This window comes from Benincasa hispida, chromosome 11, assembly GCF_009727055.1.
Source record: "Benincasa hispida cultivar B227 chromosome 11, ASM972705v1, whole genome shotgun sequence".
Taxonomy (NCBI): domain Eukaryota; kingdom Viridiplantae; phylum Streptophyta; class Magnoliopsida; order Cucurbitales; family Cucurbitaceae; genus Benincasa; species Benincasa hispida.
Genome location: NC_052359.1, coordinates 6,579,900 through 6,595,261, shown reverse-complemented (window position 1 = coordinate 6,595,261; position 15,362 = coordinate 6,579,900).

Sequence of the window (15,362 nt, the reverse complement as noted above, 5' to 3'; positions counted from 1 at the left end):
CCGTTCGTGAATCGGGTTGGACTCGATTGGGTTCGAGGAGCATTCAGACGTTCGTGAAGGCTATGTTCGCGTGCTATTGGCTATTCCGATCGTTGCGTTCGAGTGCATTATTGGACGCATTGGACACTTATCTAGGGATACTTGAAGAATGGTTCTTTAAATGTACGCATACTCTATCCCTTGATTCATGTTGTAACATGTTGTAATTTTGGTTTATGCAACATTTGTATGTTTCCATTTAAGATTGTAATCATTGTGTTCATTTGGAATGGAATTTGGAACGATCCACTTCCGCTACTCATGGAGATCTCTGTTTGTGATTTCCTTCATAAGTTACTTGCCTAATGTGTACAAGTGATACTGTATGCAAAATAGCATGTCCCCATATAGATGAAGAAACCTTAGCTCTCATAAGTAATGGTCTTGCAATTAATTGCAAACGTTTTATAAATGATTATGCTAAACCATTTTGTGTATGAACATGAGCTATAGGATGTTCAACACTTATCCCAATTGACATATAATAATCATCAAAAGTTTGGGATGTAAATTCACCAACATTATCAAGACTAATGGTCTTAATTATAGAATAAGGAAATTGTGCTCTTAACTTAATTATTTGAGCAAGTAATCCATCAAATCCAAGACTTCGACTTGATATTAAGCACACATGTGACCATCTACTGGATGCATCTATTAATACCATAAAATATCTAAACGGTCCACTTGGGGGGTTAATAGGTCCACATATATCACCATGAATTCATTCTAAAAATGCAGGTGATTCAGTCCCCACTTTAGCTGGTGATGGTGTAATTATCAATTTTCCTTGAGAGCAAGCATCACATATAATTCATTAGATTGAAGAATCTTCTAGCGTCAATAGGTGCCCATTTGAATTCTCAATAATTTTTTTCATCATTATAGATCCTGGATGACCCAATCGGTCATGCCAAATTGTAAATATGTCTGGATTCATGAACTTCAAGTTCATTGTTACATATGTTTCAATTACTCGTATATGAGTATAATATCATCCAGAAGATAAAACAGACAACTCTTCCAATATACATTTTTCTTTTGAGACAATGGATATGATATATAGATATTCCACATTATTCTTACTATCAGTCTCAATATAATAACCATTACAACGTATATCTTTAAAACTTAGAAGACTTCTCTTTAATTGACTAGAGAATAATGCATTGTCAATTGTAAATTTTGTTCCTCTAGACAAGATAATATTTAATTTTCCAAAACCTTTGATCAGGTTTGCAGAACCTGATATCATATTGATTTTTGCTTCCAGCATTATCCGTTTGGAAAAATATTTTTTACTTATAAGTATTGTATGTGTAGTTGGACTATCTGCCAGACATAGATCTTCTTTGCTCATTTTTTAAATACCAAACATATGAAAATGATCCATATTTCTTCATTAAAAGAAAATAATTACAATAAGAAAAAATACATCATAGTTATTTTTTTAAAAAAACCCACATTACACTACAAGAATTTTGGGCTTTAATGTCGGTTGGAAAAAGTGAAACCAGATGTACAATGTCGGCTTTAAAAAAAATGATCTTTAATGTCAGTTTTAAATCGACATTGAAGATAGGCTACAATGTCGGTTTAAAATTGACATTAAAGATCATTTTTTTTGTTTCCCTCCCTCCTCCATTTTCATTTTTCCCTTAAGTTTTGTTTCCCTCCCCCAATTGTCAATTAAAATTAAGTTTTTTTTTTGGAGAACCCTACCTATTTAGCTCGTTCTCTCCTCTCTCCCTCTGTTTCCCTCTCTCTTTTACATAGTAGTTGGTTGCCCCCTCTCCTTGAGTCTTCTTCATCTATACGGTAGAGTAGCAACCTATGACGACAACGTTTTCGTCTCCTTTCTTCTGACCGAACCCTAGCAGTTGGTGTCCTTCCTTGCGTGTGGCTCAGGATAGACCCCCCATGTTGGAGTTTTCCCCCTGGCACTCAAGCTCCCTTACTTAATAGTCATCTCTCAAACTTCGGTTCCATCCTTCTCCTTCTTATTCTTCGTTATCTGAATCTCACTCATTGGCAGGCACCATTAACACCCAATTCCCTCATTTTTGTTGCCCATTTTCTCCCATTTTCTAGGCCTGATTTAATTTGAAAAGACAACAAAAAGAACTATCCTATGAATTGATCATGCTTCTGTAACTCCCAATTTTTGAATTTTTGTCATTTCTTTTTCCAGTGTTCTTGGATTTCGTTTTTGGGTTTGTAGGTTTGAAATTTTGTCTCTGCATCTGATCGATTTTTTCATCTTTGGGGTTCAAAGGGAAGAGAAGGAAAAAAACCCAATTAAGATCAACAGGTTTATGAAGGAACTCTTATCAAAGAGAACCCATGAGTAGAAGCACAATCGATCCAAATTCATTGTGACAAAATTACAAGCATTCACAAACATACAAACTTGTTATGCATCTCAGAACAAATTACCGCATGCTTTAGAAATTAAATACAACAAGAGTGAGAGACTTACCTGTGAAGAACTCTTCTTTCATAGGTCTCTTGCAGTCGTGAAGAACTTGGACAGCAACAACTCGCTCTCGTCCAGATCGTCTACCCAATCATCTGGTTAATCGCGAACAACATTTTCCACGAAAAAGTAACCTCTTGGACACCACCTTTCAGTATCCAGGAGGTGTGGGCTCTATTATGAATTTGATAGAGGGTTGGAGGAAACTACGATCGCACTATACGACCAAACAAGTAGGAGAATGATACTGTCTCTCGTATAGACTGTGGTGCTCTATCATTTAGTAAAGGTACAAGATCGTTTAGGAAAACAGGTTTGATCGTTTACATGATCGTTTAGTGAAGCTCGCTTGCTACACGATCGTTTAGTGAAAAGCTACATGATCATTTAGAGAATGGCACGTGTACACGATCGTTTAGACAAATAGTTTATGGTTATCATCTAGTCTCTAGTGACCTAAACGATTGGCAGTGTACTTAATGAAACAATCCTTTACAAAATGAAAACATTTTTCATTTTATCCTTCAATTATGAAAACTAAATATAACCTCCCACTTTCACACACGGTTAAAGGAGAAACTACCCACAATTATCTCATAATTATTTTAATTATAAATAAATATAATAACTAACTTATCATATTATATTTATAACTTATAATTTTAATTTCACATCATATGTAACATTTAAACCATATTCCTTTTCTCCTTTACTTGATATAAATCATATTTATATCATATTCCTCCAATTAATGTATCTCATACATCATATCAATTATATCATATATAAGTTGCAGTCTTCACTTCAAAACCCCAAAACGAGTTTGGTAAGGAAGTGTAACTCATCATCGACCGAACCATGTCCAACAAGGTTTTGTTTCTCCTCTCCGCTTCAACATTCTACTGAGGTGTACCTGACACTGAGAGTTGGAAATGATTCCATGTTCTATCACATAGTTCTAGAACTCCGAATCTAAAAATTCTCGACCCTCTTTCGATCGAAGTGTTTTAATCCATTTATCCAATATGTTTTCAACTTCAGCTTTGAACTCTTGGAACTTTTCAATGGATTCAGAATTGTGTTGCATCAAATAAACATACCCATACCTAGAGTAATCTCAGTAAAAGTGATGAAATACTCATAGCCTCCCCTGGCTCGCACATTCATCAGACCATAAAGGTCTGAATGCATTAACTCTAGAGGCTCTTTAGCTCAATAACCTTTTCCAGTAAAAGTTCTTTTAGTCATCTTGTCCTCAAGGCATGACTCGCACACAGGTAAAGAATTTTCCTCTAACTCACTTAGAAGTCCATTCTTCACCAACCTCTCAATCTTATTGAGATTGGTGTGCCCTAATCGAATGAGCCAAAGATGGGTGTTTTCCTTAGGAGAAACCTTAAGTTGTAGATTTTGAGTTACGACAGTCTTAAACATCTCTATGTTATGAAGTGTTGCTAACGGCCTTAGCACATATAAATTATTTTCCAATTTTGTTGATCAAATCTCAACACATCATTCAAAATGATAAATATATACTATCATTCAAAATAGTATATTTACATTTTAGCATACACTTTACAGAAATTAAGTTCCGCTTTAACTCGGGAACTATATACACATCATTCAAAATGATAAACTTCTTCTGTAAAGTCAATTGGAGTCTTCCCACAGCAACAGTTGAGACAACGTGCCGAGTGCCTACTCGCATCGTAATCTCTCCAGCCTCAAGCTGCCGCCAGGATATAATCCCTTAAAAAGAAGAATAAACATGATTAGTGGCCCTAGAGTCAATAATCCAGGAAGAATCATCATTCTCCACTAATCAAATTTCTAAAATTAGTAAATCATATTTACCTTGTTTTGCCTTGGCCTTAGCCTTCTTCTTCTCTTTCTACAGCGATAAGAACTTCGCTTCCAATGTCCATCCTGGTTGCAATGGAAACACTTTCCTTTTTCAACCGGCGTTGGTCACCTTCCCTGTTGTACAAGAGGTTGTAGGTTAGTAGGTGCCTTCCTCTTTCCCTTACCACCCTTATTCTTCTTTCACTTAGTACTGTTAGAAGTAGAAGGTGCAGACTTAGTCCCTAAGGTCGAACCCCTATGGAACTTCTTTGATGATGAAGCAACATTTGCCTCACAAACCTTCTTCTCCTTACTTTTCAGCAAGGATTGGAATGTCTACAACTCGTTGAGGAGAGTTGTAAGGGTATAGTCTACTTTGTCCAATATAGCGTTACTGACAAAGTGTAGGAAGCTATCTGGCAATAAGTGCAGAATGATGCTAACCTGGTTGCCCTCATCGATGCATGACCCATTCATCTCCGCCATATTAAAGTGGACCATCATGTTCAGAACGTGTTCACGAATAGATGTGCCTTCCTTCATTTTTGGAGCTGAAGATGCATTTGAGAGCTTCATGATTGAACTGTCCAGACGGTTGTCCGAACATTCCCCATAGGGACTCCATGATCTCACGTGCTGAGAACATAGGCTCATACTTCTTGGTCAAAATGTCATTAAGACTGGCCAAGATGTAAGCTCGAGCCTTCTCGTTCGCCTTTGTCCATCTCTCATAGGCCTCCCTAACATTTCGAGTAACGTTCTGAGTCGAAATAGGAGGACACTTCTCCGTAAGGACGAACCTTAAATCATTGATGATCAAAATAGTAGTGATCGTGTGTTTCTAACTAGCGTAATTCTCGCCAGTCAGTTTATCAGTGCTTACTAGAGCTAATATGGCTGTAGCCATATTTACGTTGCTAAAAAATGAACAAACTTAATGAGTCTATGCAATACAACTTTAAACACCAATTTTAGTTTTAGCAAAATAGTTTCCATGTACCCTAAGTCAAAAGACATCTATTTTGCAATGATGCCCTAGCGAGGCAGGACAAATAGGTCACCGGTGGGGTGATAAGATGCTCCTTCACTGGGATGAGACACTCTCGACCATTAGGCAGAAACAACTCTTGTAACTGAACCTAAGAGTCACCATTTTTCAGTTCAGAACTGTTAACCTTTAACAATTCCGCGTAAGTGTAACCCTCATTTTCGGCCCTAGAGTTCCACCCTAATGTGCCCACCATAGGGAAAAAGAAGATTAGGACAAGAGACTAAAGTGACCATATCTTATACAGGAGATTAGATAAATAGTCGTGCAAAACTGCCATCCTATAGAGGGACACTCCAAGGGTGTCTCGAGTCAATGCACAGAAACGTTATCCAACCTAATGAGAGAAACCATGGGATATGTTGTCACACGTCCCGCTCCCATTTACTATGAAAATTATCTCCATTCACCTTGGTATTGACCTACCCAAACACCATTCTTTAGGGGGACACTCCCCAGGTGACACGAGGCCAAGGATAGATCTCACGGTGTGAACATAAAAGGAGAAACGTGAAGAGGTTTAAGTGAAGTATCATATAGCCCAAATACCTCCCACTGAATGTTCTACCTAGGGGTTCATTAACTTAGATGACCTGGCTACTGTTTTTATCTAAGTCTGTTTAATTTGCTCAAAAACAACTATTGTCTTTGATATTAAACAAGTTCAAGTGAAGTCCCATTAAACTCTTTAACAGACTATCCTTAAAATTGCATGCATGCATCAAATCTATCTAATTCATCTTTCTAGGAAGGTTCCTAGGTAGGGGTGTTCCGTTTCCGTTAGCTTAAGTACCCCAGCCTAGACAGAACCCACCTTAGAAAAAGGGTCCCTTATAGATAGATTTTCTACATATTTAATCTTTTATTAGTCAATTTAATCCTATTAAACTGATTAAAAGATTAAACCTTAGGTTTCTAATCTCATTAGAACCGTGATCTTAGGTCTATCTCCACCAAGTTTTAAAACTCTTTTAAAACCATGATTCAAGTCTAAGTTCGCATTCATGTCTTTTTATTGATTTTAGTTATAACTTCCCTCATAACACTTATAAGAGAAACAACCAAAACAATTCTCATTGCTATGCATAACTATGTATTTATAACTCTTATAAATTTTACCTATGTGTCATGCTTCATGCAATGTCAATTCATTACTATATATAACTCTTATATACTTGGTAATGAACTAAGCATACATTGTTTTCATACACCCTTATACTATAACACTTATATGATATGATGCATGAGCATGCTCTTGAAATAATTTAATCATGCAAACTACTATATCATAACTCTTACAATATAGAGATGATGCATGACCAATGCATAACCTAAGGTGGGATTTTAACTATATGGAACACCATATGACATATGATAAAACAGACATCTTATGTACATTCACCACAACTAATGGACCAGGATGATTAGCCTCAAAAACTAGAAATTAAATTCTATCTATTACATAAAACCATCGAGCAAACTGATTCACAAGCGAATCGGGACTTGAACCGCCCGAGCGAAGTCTTCCCTGATCGTTTAGTAAATTGGGTGAGTAACCGCAATGCGATGAAGCATGAGGCCACTTAATCATTTAGCGCACTAATTTAGAAACAACGCAAGTCTAAACGGTCGTATAAATGACTACGCTGCTGTGAAGCACAATCGTCTAGACGATCATAGAACAAATGCTAAGTAAATTTTACTATGTGATCGTGTAGTCAGTGACAAAGTGATGAAGCTTGCTGAGTTACACAACTATCGCTTACACGATCTGACCAACTCTTGATCTTCTTCTTCCTCGAAGTAATGCGCAACTCCTTGCTTTGAATCTTCATCATAAGCGACTCACACTAACTCAAACACTTTTAATTACATACTCCATAGCAAGTTAATATGCCCAAAAACATAGGGACCCTTACAATTAACTTTGAATGTAAAAGAATTCAAGAACAAGAGGCAATCATCCCAGAAACTCCATTAATTCACATCCACAAACATATTTAACACTTAAACAGAATGCAGACATGTTTTACCCACCAAGAATGTAAATGCTATTCTATGCATCAATGGATTTGGAATATCCGAACCTGGCTCTGATACCAATTGAAGGAACTCTTATCAAAGAGAACCCATGAGCGGAAACACGATCAATCCAAATTCATTGTGATAGAATTACAAGCATTCACAAACATACAAACTAGTTATGCATCTTAGAACAAATTATGACATGCTTTAGAAATTAAATACAATAGGAGTGAGACTTACCTTTGAAGAACTCTATTTACACAGGTCTCTCACTCTTGTGAAGAACTTGGATAGCAACAACTTGCTCTCATCTAGATTGTCTACCCAATCGTCTAGTCAATCGTGATTAACCTTTTCCACCAACAAGCAACCTCTTGGACACCATCACTCAGTAACCTTGGTATTCTCGGAGTGAGAATCCAAGAGGTATGGGCTCTATTATGAATTTGGTAGAGGGTTGGAGGAAACTACGATCGCACTATATGACCAAACAAGTGGGAGAAGGATTCTGTCTCTCGTATAGGCTGTGGTCCTCGATCGTTTAGTAAAGGTACAAGATCGTTTAGAAAAACAGGTTTGATCATTTACACGACCATTTAGTGAAGCTCGCTTGCTACGCGATCGTTTAGTAAAAAGCTACACGATCGTTTAGAGAATGGCACGTGTACACGATCGTTTAGACAAACAGTTCATGGTTGTTGTGTAGTCTCTGGTGAGCTAAACGATTGGCAGTATACTTAATGAAGCAATCCTTTACAAAATGAAAATATTTTTCATTTTATCCTTCAATTAAGAAACCTGAATACAACCTCCCACTTTCACGTACGGTTAAAGGAGAAACCACCCACAATTATCTCATAATTGTTTTAATTATAAATAAATATTAATTATAAATAAATATAATAACTAACTTATCATATTATATTTATAACCTGTAGTTTTAATATCACATCATATGTAACATTTAAACCATAGTTCTTTTCTCATTTACTTGATATAAATCATATTTATTTCATATTCCTTCAATTAATGTATCTCATACATCATATCAATTATATCATATATAATCAAACTCTCTCTTGTCAATTTGAACACTTCAAACTGACCCAAAAATTGATTCTCAACTTGAATCCATTGAGCTACCAAGGGGACCTTATGGACTTGTAGCTTGAAGCTCCAACGATACGTGAATAGCTGATTGAACTCTTTAGTCACGAGATCCACCATCCGTCTGTCGGACACTCGACCAAAGACCGACAACTGCACTCTTCTCACAACAGATATATTTATGTGTCCATTGGATATAACCAGTCAACAGTACAATAACCCTTCATAGATGTGTTGGGATGTGTGTCTTAATTCTCTCGGAGTCTCGTAGTTTGTAATCTATACACATTGTTATGAATAAAATAAGTTATTAGATTTAGCATTTACTCATATTCAATAAACAAAGCTCCATGGTTGTTGTATGTAAACTTAAGCATGTATATGAGATATACAAGTAGATCATGCCTTAAGTGATAACCTAAAAAGATCTGTAGTATAAGGATTAAGAAGGGATACCTGATCCTGGTAACACTATGGATACGACCCGCTTTGTAGAGGTTTACAAGTGTTGTGAACTACTACAGATGGTAGATCTTGACCATTCATGTGGAGACATGCAAGCGAGGGTATCCTATATAAAGAGTTTGTATAAGACCGAACCACGAGATGATTCGTCTCTGTATATGACGTCGTTGATAGTGGAGACTTACATCTCACCTAAACGACCGTAGGTGACATGACCTCACTCCTGAGTGTTTTAGGAACTTCTTCCTTTGAGGGCGATCCTCTGATTAGTATGGGTGAGAGCGGTCAGATTTCCAACTCAACATGCCTACCTCTTTAGGGACTTGTCTGATTTGAGAGCTGGGAACTCAGTTACACAAGATGGAATTCACTTCTTTCCCGAAGTAGGGGTAAGTAGATAGATTGCTCCCTTAAGGGCTGATTTTGGGTCTTGAACATAGTGGCCACAACTTCTCTTTGGAAGAGAGGACTCAGTCATAGTAGAACTATGACTTATGTGAATTAGAGGAATCAATAGTACTTAAGGAGTTAGATGTAACTATAGGGGCATAATGGTTATTGGCCCAACTATACTTACGATTGTTCTTCCTCCAATCTCATCCTTTAACCAAGTCCACATGGAGCACACACTTCTGGATTCTCACACCGAGAATACCAAGGTAGCCATTGTGGTGGTGTTGTACTCAACTCGACATAGTTCGAGGTTTGTGGAGGTCGTTCGCCGTGTTTGTGATCTTGGAGATTGCTAAGTTCGTGGTCTCTATGATCATGCTGTGGTGCGGTCGTAGTGTTTGAGCGTTCGTGATTGTTGTCTTGCTGATTATACAAGCGTTTGAGATCGAAGGTGTTTGAAGATGAGTCTTCAAAGGTATGTATAACTTTATCTCTTGATCTTATAGAAAAACATGTTGTAATTTCATTTTGTGCATGACTAGTATGTTTCCGTTTCTTGACTGTAATTGTGTATGTTCAAATACGATTGAAATTTGGAATGATCATTCCGCTGCTCATGGAAATCCTCAAATCTGCTTTCCTTCAAGATGCTCGTATGTACAATTGGGCCAATTTACCATTTTGCCCCTGTGGTTACATCTAACTCCTTAAGTACCACTTCCCTCCAATGAACAATACATCATAGTCCTACTATGAGCGGACACCTCCCGGGCCATGAGAAGATGTATGGCGACACATCGTTCAAGCCCCAGAATCAGCCCTTAAAAGAGCAATCTATCTACTTATCTCTACTTCAGGGAATGAGTGAATTCCATCTTGTGTAGCTGAGTTTCCAGCTCCCTAATCAGACGAATCCCCAAAGCGGTAGGTTTAAGTCGGCAATCTGGTCACTCGCACTCATGCAAATCAAAGGACTGCCCTCAAAGGCCTAAATTCCCAACTCACTCAAGATTAAGGTCATGTTATGTATGGTCATCCTAGTGAAATGAAGTCTATGTCATGAACGGCATTATAACGAGACTTAATACTTCGTGGTCCGATCTTACGCAAACTCCTTTGTATAGGACACCCTCGCTTGCATGTCTCCGCATGAATGATTAGGATCAAACCATTTGTAGCACGTCACAACACTTGTAATTATCTACAAAGCGAGTCGCATCCGTAGTATCACCAGGATAAGATTTTCCTCCTATATCCATACATTATAGACCATTTTTGTTATTACGTAAGGCATGATCCACCTGTATATCTCCACATATATGCTTAAGTTACAATGACAACCAGGGATCTTAGTTTATTGGTTTGTGGTAAATACAAATAAAACATCTCATGTTTCATAGACAACGGTGAAGAAAATATCTCATATTATTACATTGCAAGCATTTGTTCATATAGGTGGTTACAAACTACAAGACCTTACAAGAGTTTAGGGCATCAACCCCAACAGTTTAGCATTTGGGTTTTAAAGATTCTTGTTCTGTTTAACGAGTCTTTACTCTTCATTTATTTTTTTTTCCCTGCTTCGTTTGATAGAATGAAGATTACTAGTAGCTCTATAATTGAAATTTGTTTGGTATGGCTTTGATTGTTAAATAATGTAACCAACTTCGTTTGATAGAGTGATTGTTAAATAATGGCTTTGATTGTTTTTTTTCCCTACTTCGTTTGATAGAGTGAAGATTAATAAAACCAACTCAAGAAGGAACTTTGATGTTTGTTCAAGTCCCTTTGTGAAAAATATAATATTCTTATGCTTTAAGTGTTAAAGTGCAACTAGATAAACTAGCTAAATCTATGAAGATCGATTCTGTTTATGATCATAATTATCTCGATAGTAGATAGGTTACTAATTGTTGTTACACTTTTTTTTCACTTGAACAGGATATACAAGAGAAATGAGTAATATTGTGGCGATTGAACCATAAAGAAGATAGGTTACTTGTTTTCTTATCTTTTTTTTTTCTTCGCTCTTGACTATACGATTCTTTTTTTTTTAAAAAAAATAGTCTTTTCTTATCGTTTGCAAGTGGAAACAAAGCTATTTCAGAGTAAGGTTCTTTTGGAAACTAGTCAAATTAGAATTTGGGAGCTAACTCATTTGAGCAATAATGAAATGACTTTAAGTGAATTTTATCATTTTGTTAGGTTCAAGTTTGATGTGTAAGACTAAATTTTGATTCTTAGGGATTTGGAATGAAGATAGGAAGATTGCATTGGACATGTTTTTAGAAGGGTGACAAGTGGAGAAGGTGTATCTAACATAAAAGGGACTTCATAACAACATTAATAACAAGTACAAGATAATATATATAAGACGCTTATCTTAAAAGTCTATTTGTTCTAAAATTTTAGATTAGATTCAATGTTGGATTGTGACTATCCTGCAGTTATGGTAGTCATAGCTTAGTTGTTTATAACTTTCATTGAGTGGTTTATGGTAGTGGAACATCTTAGGCATCATTTGGTAGTTTATATTTATGCATTATTTGTCTAAATGAATCTGGTTGCACTATGATAGTTTGTGGGTTATTCATGCATTGTGGGTTAGTTAATTCTTTATTATCATCGTCAAATCTTTTGTTATCTTTTATTTACCATTTTTGGGCTTCTTCGTCAATTTGAATCTAATTCGTCCTTGGAATCTTGTTTGGATAATCTAGGATTAACCTTAGATAGCATCTTTTAATTGGAGGTATTTTTTGTGGTTTCATTTGATTGAATCTTGTATCTATTTTGTGTGCTTTTTAGTTGCTTGAAGTTTTGGTGTTGCTTTATGGGCTTTTTACTTTTTTGTTATATGGATGGTGTAAAACTTTTTAATTGGAGATGTTAATTTCCTCATTTCCTCTTTCTTATGCTTATGCTTATGTTTTAGCATATTTTGGATTTTTATTATGTGATTCGAGCTTCTGTGTGATTTTTTATAACAGAGCATGATATCTCGGCCTTATTTGCAAATTCCCATGAAGACTCGAAATCATAAATTCCCATGTTGTCTTTCCATAGCTCCCTAGCTTGAATTTCATAAATTCTTTTGTGTGGGGTAGTTGAATTCTTATTATATGTTGTTTGCCCCTTTTTCTCTACTTGGTGGAGAGAACATAACGAAAGAGCAATTGAAAGACTATTTGAAAAACACTATATAATATTTACAAGTTTTAGTTATATTTTATAGATTAAAAGTAAGTTCTCGCACTTTTTTAATACACCAATAAAAGTTGTTTGAATCTAACAAAATTTTATTTTTTCTATGTAATCCTTATGAGATTTGGTAATTTGTAAATTATCTTCGTTTTAGAGTTAAATTATCATCTCCAATTCCTCTTTTGTGACTTTTTATTCTGGATTTTTTAAAGCAATTAAGAATTTATTTTGTGCACGTAAAGGTTGATTGTCTTGGTTTTAGAGACATGTCGTTTTTTAACTTTTTGACCGATATTAAAAATGGATTGGACAATAATTATATCGAATACACGGACAATAATTCTGAACAATAATTGGAAAAAAGGACATGGCATTTAAAAAAATGGATAATAATTGAAAAAATGAATAATAATTCTGGGCATTAATGTCTCATTAAAAGGTTTTAACGTCGGTTGACAACCGACATTGAAGATCATGTTATAAAATGTCTTTAATGTCAGTTGTCTTTAATTTCGGTTTTAAATCGACATTGTACACCATCTTCAATGTCGAGTTAAAACCGATATTAAAGACTATTTATAACACGATCTTCAATGTCGGTTGTCAACCGACATTAAAGCCTTTTAATGTCAGTTTTAAACCGACATTAAAACCCAAGTTCTTGTAGTGTTAAGTTTAGATATTCTCAAAGTCAAAAGAAACATTTGATGTTTCACCAATAGTGCTAATCTTTTCTTTAGGAGATTCAAAAAAGTCCGCCACATCCAAATTTGTCGTGTGGGATGGGTCAAATATGTCTTATTTTGGTATGCAAAATTTACTTCCACATTTTTCTCTTTTTCCTTCAGGTAGGCTTGAAAAAGGTCAACTAAGTGTTTTGACGTACTACAGGTACGTGACTAATGCCCAGTCATTCCGCATCAGAAGCATTTATTTTTCAACACTTTTTGAACTTTTATCTTGTGGAGCTTTTCCTTTGTGATCATCACTTTGCATGATTATTTTGAAATTTGAATGATTAAAGTAACCACCACAAAATAATAATTATTTCTTCCTCAACCATGATCATGACCTCGACTACAATTATTAACATTCACAACATTCATTTCAGGGAATGGTGTTGTTTCGGTTGGTCGAGATTCATGATTTTTCATCAATAACTCGTTATTTGTTCGGTCACGAGAAAACCTTTCTCTCAATATTGTTGCGGGAGCATATTCGAGACATGAAATGTAGAAAATGTCTTCTCTAATATATCAGCATCAGTAATTTTCTCTCCGCATAATAACAATTTAAAATTGATTTTAAATAATGCAGACTTGTAATCACTTACTGATTTGAAATCTTGTAGCCTCAAGTGCATCCACTCATAATGAGCTTTAGGAAGAATAACTATTTTTTAGGATCATACCTCTCTTTAAAAATTTTCCACAAGATACGCGGATCTTTTATTGTAAGATACTCTATTTTCAATCACTCGTGGATATGATGACGAAGGAAAATCATAGCTTTGTTTTGTCCTTGCTAGATGTCGTATTTTCTTCTTTAATAGTCTCCCTAAGATTCATAGCATCCAAGTGGATTTCAGCATCGAGTATCCATGACAAATAATTATTTTTGTTAATATAAATGACGTAAATTCCAATTTTATGAGATTTTTCATGACAGCACTATCATAAAATATTGTACTTATGTTAGAAATTTAATAGATATTGAATATGCAAAATAATATTGAATTTATTAATTATAACGAAGAGAATAAAACCGACATACCTTTAGGACCTACCTTTAGAGGGAGAAACACAGAAGCTCGTGCTGATAACGTGTTGTGAATTTGAGGAGCACAATGAGAATACGATGGTAATAAAATATAATATTAAAATAAAAATAATATAATATTAAAATAAATAAAACATAATAAATAAATAAATAAAATAAGAAAATAAGAAATTAGAAAATTCTCAAATTTCTCCACTTTCTCCAATTTGTATAGAATTTGTACAATGTGTGTGATTTTAAAATCCACCAAATATCACTATTTATAGGCGAAGTGACAAGTAGGATGTGAACTTACATGGACACTAAGTAAGAATAGTTACAAGGCACATGGACAATGTGAAGGGTAACGCATGACTTTTGGGACATTAAACAATGGACATCTATCTATTATTAAAATATTCATAATAATATTAAGTTAAACTTCATGTTGAAAATTATGTATGACAAAGTTATTCATTGGTAATTTTTCATTGATCATGTTTATTTTTTTGTACAAAGTTTTATTTTGATAAAAATGTGTTAAGTTTATGAAATTCTTACACCTTTTCGTTATATGGTTAATTCATCAAACTTATTATAATTGAGGCTTCATTTGCAAACGATTCCGTTTTTTAAGATTTATGCTTGTATATTTCTAATTTTTCAATTATGATCTTCATTTTTGCAGCAAAAAAAAAAAAAAAAAAAAAAAAAAAAAAAAAACTTGAATTCGAGTATGATGAGGGTATTGAGGATGTGTCAATCTAATTGAGATGTCCTGTGTACCTTCTGATCCCACACTTCTAGTATCTTGTTTAAAAAAAAACATTTGAATTCCTACTTAAATTCTGAAACACAAATTTTAAAAAGCATTAATAAAAAGTAGATAGCAAAACATATAAACTAATTGATGAGATTAATGCTAATGAGCTTAATTTTAAAAAAACTAAAAGTCAAAAGTTAAAATGGTTATCAAACAATGCCTAATCTTCAAACATTTGTTAA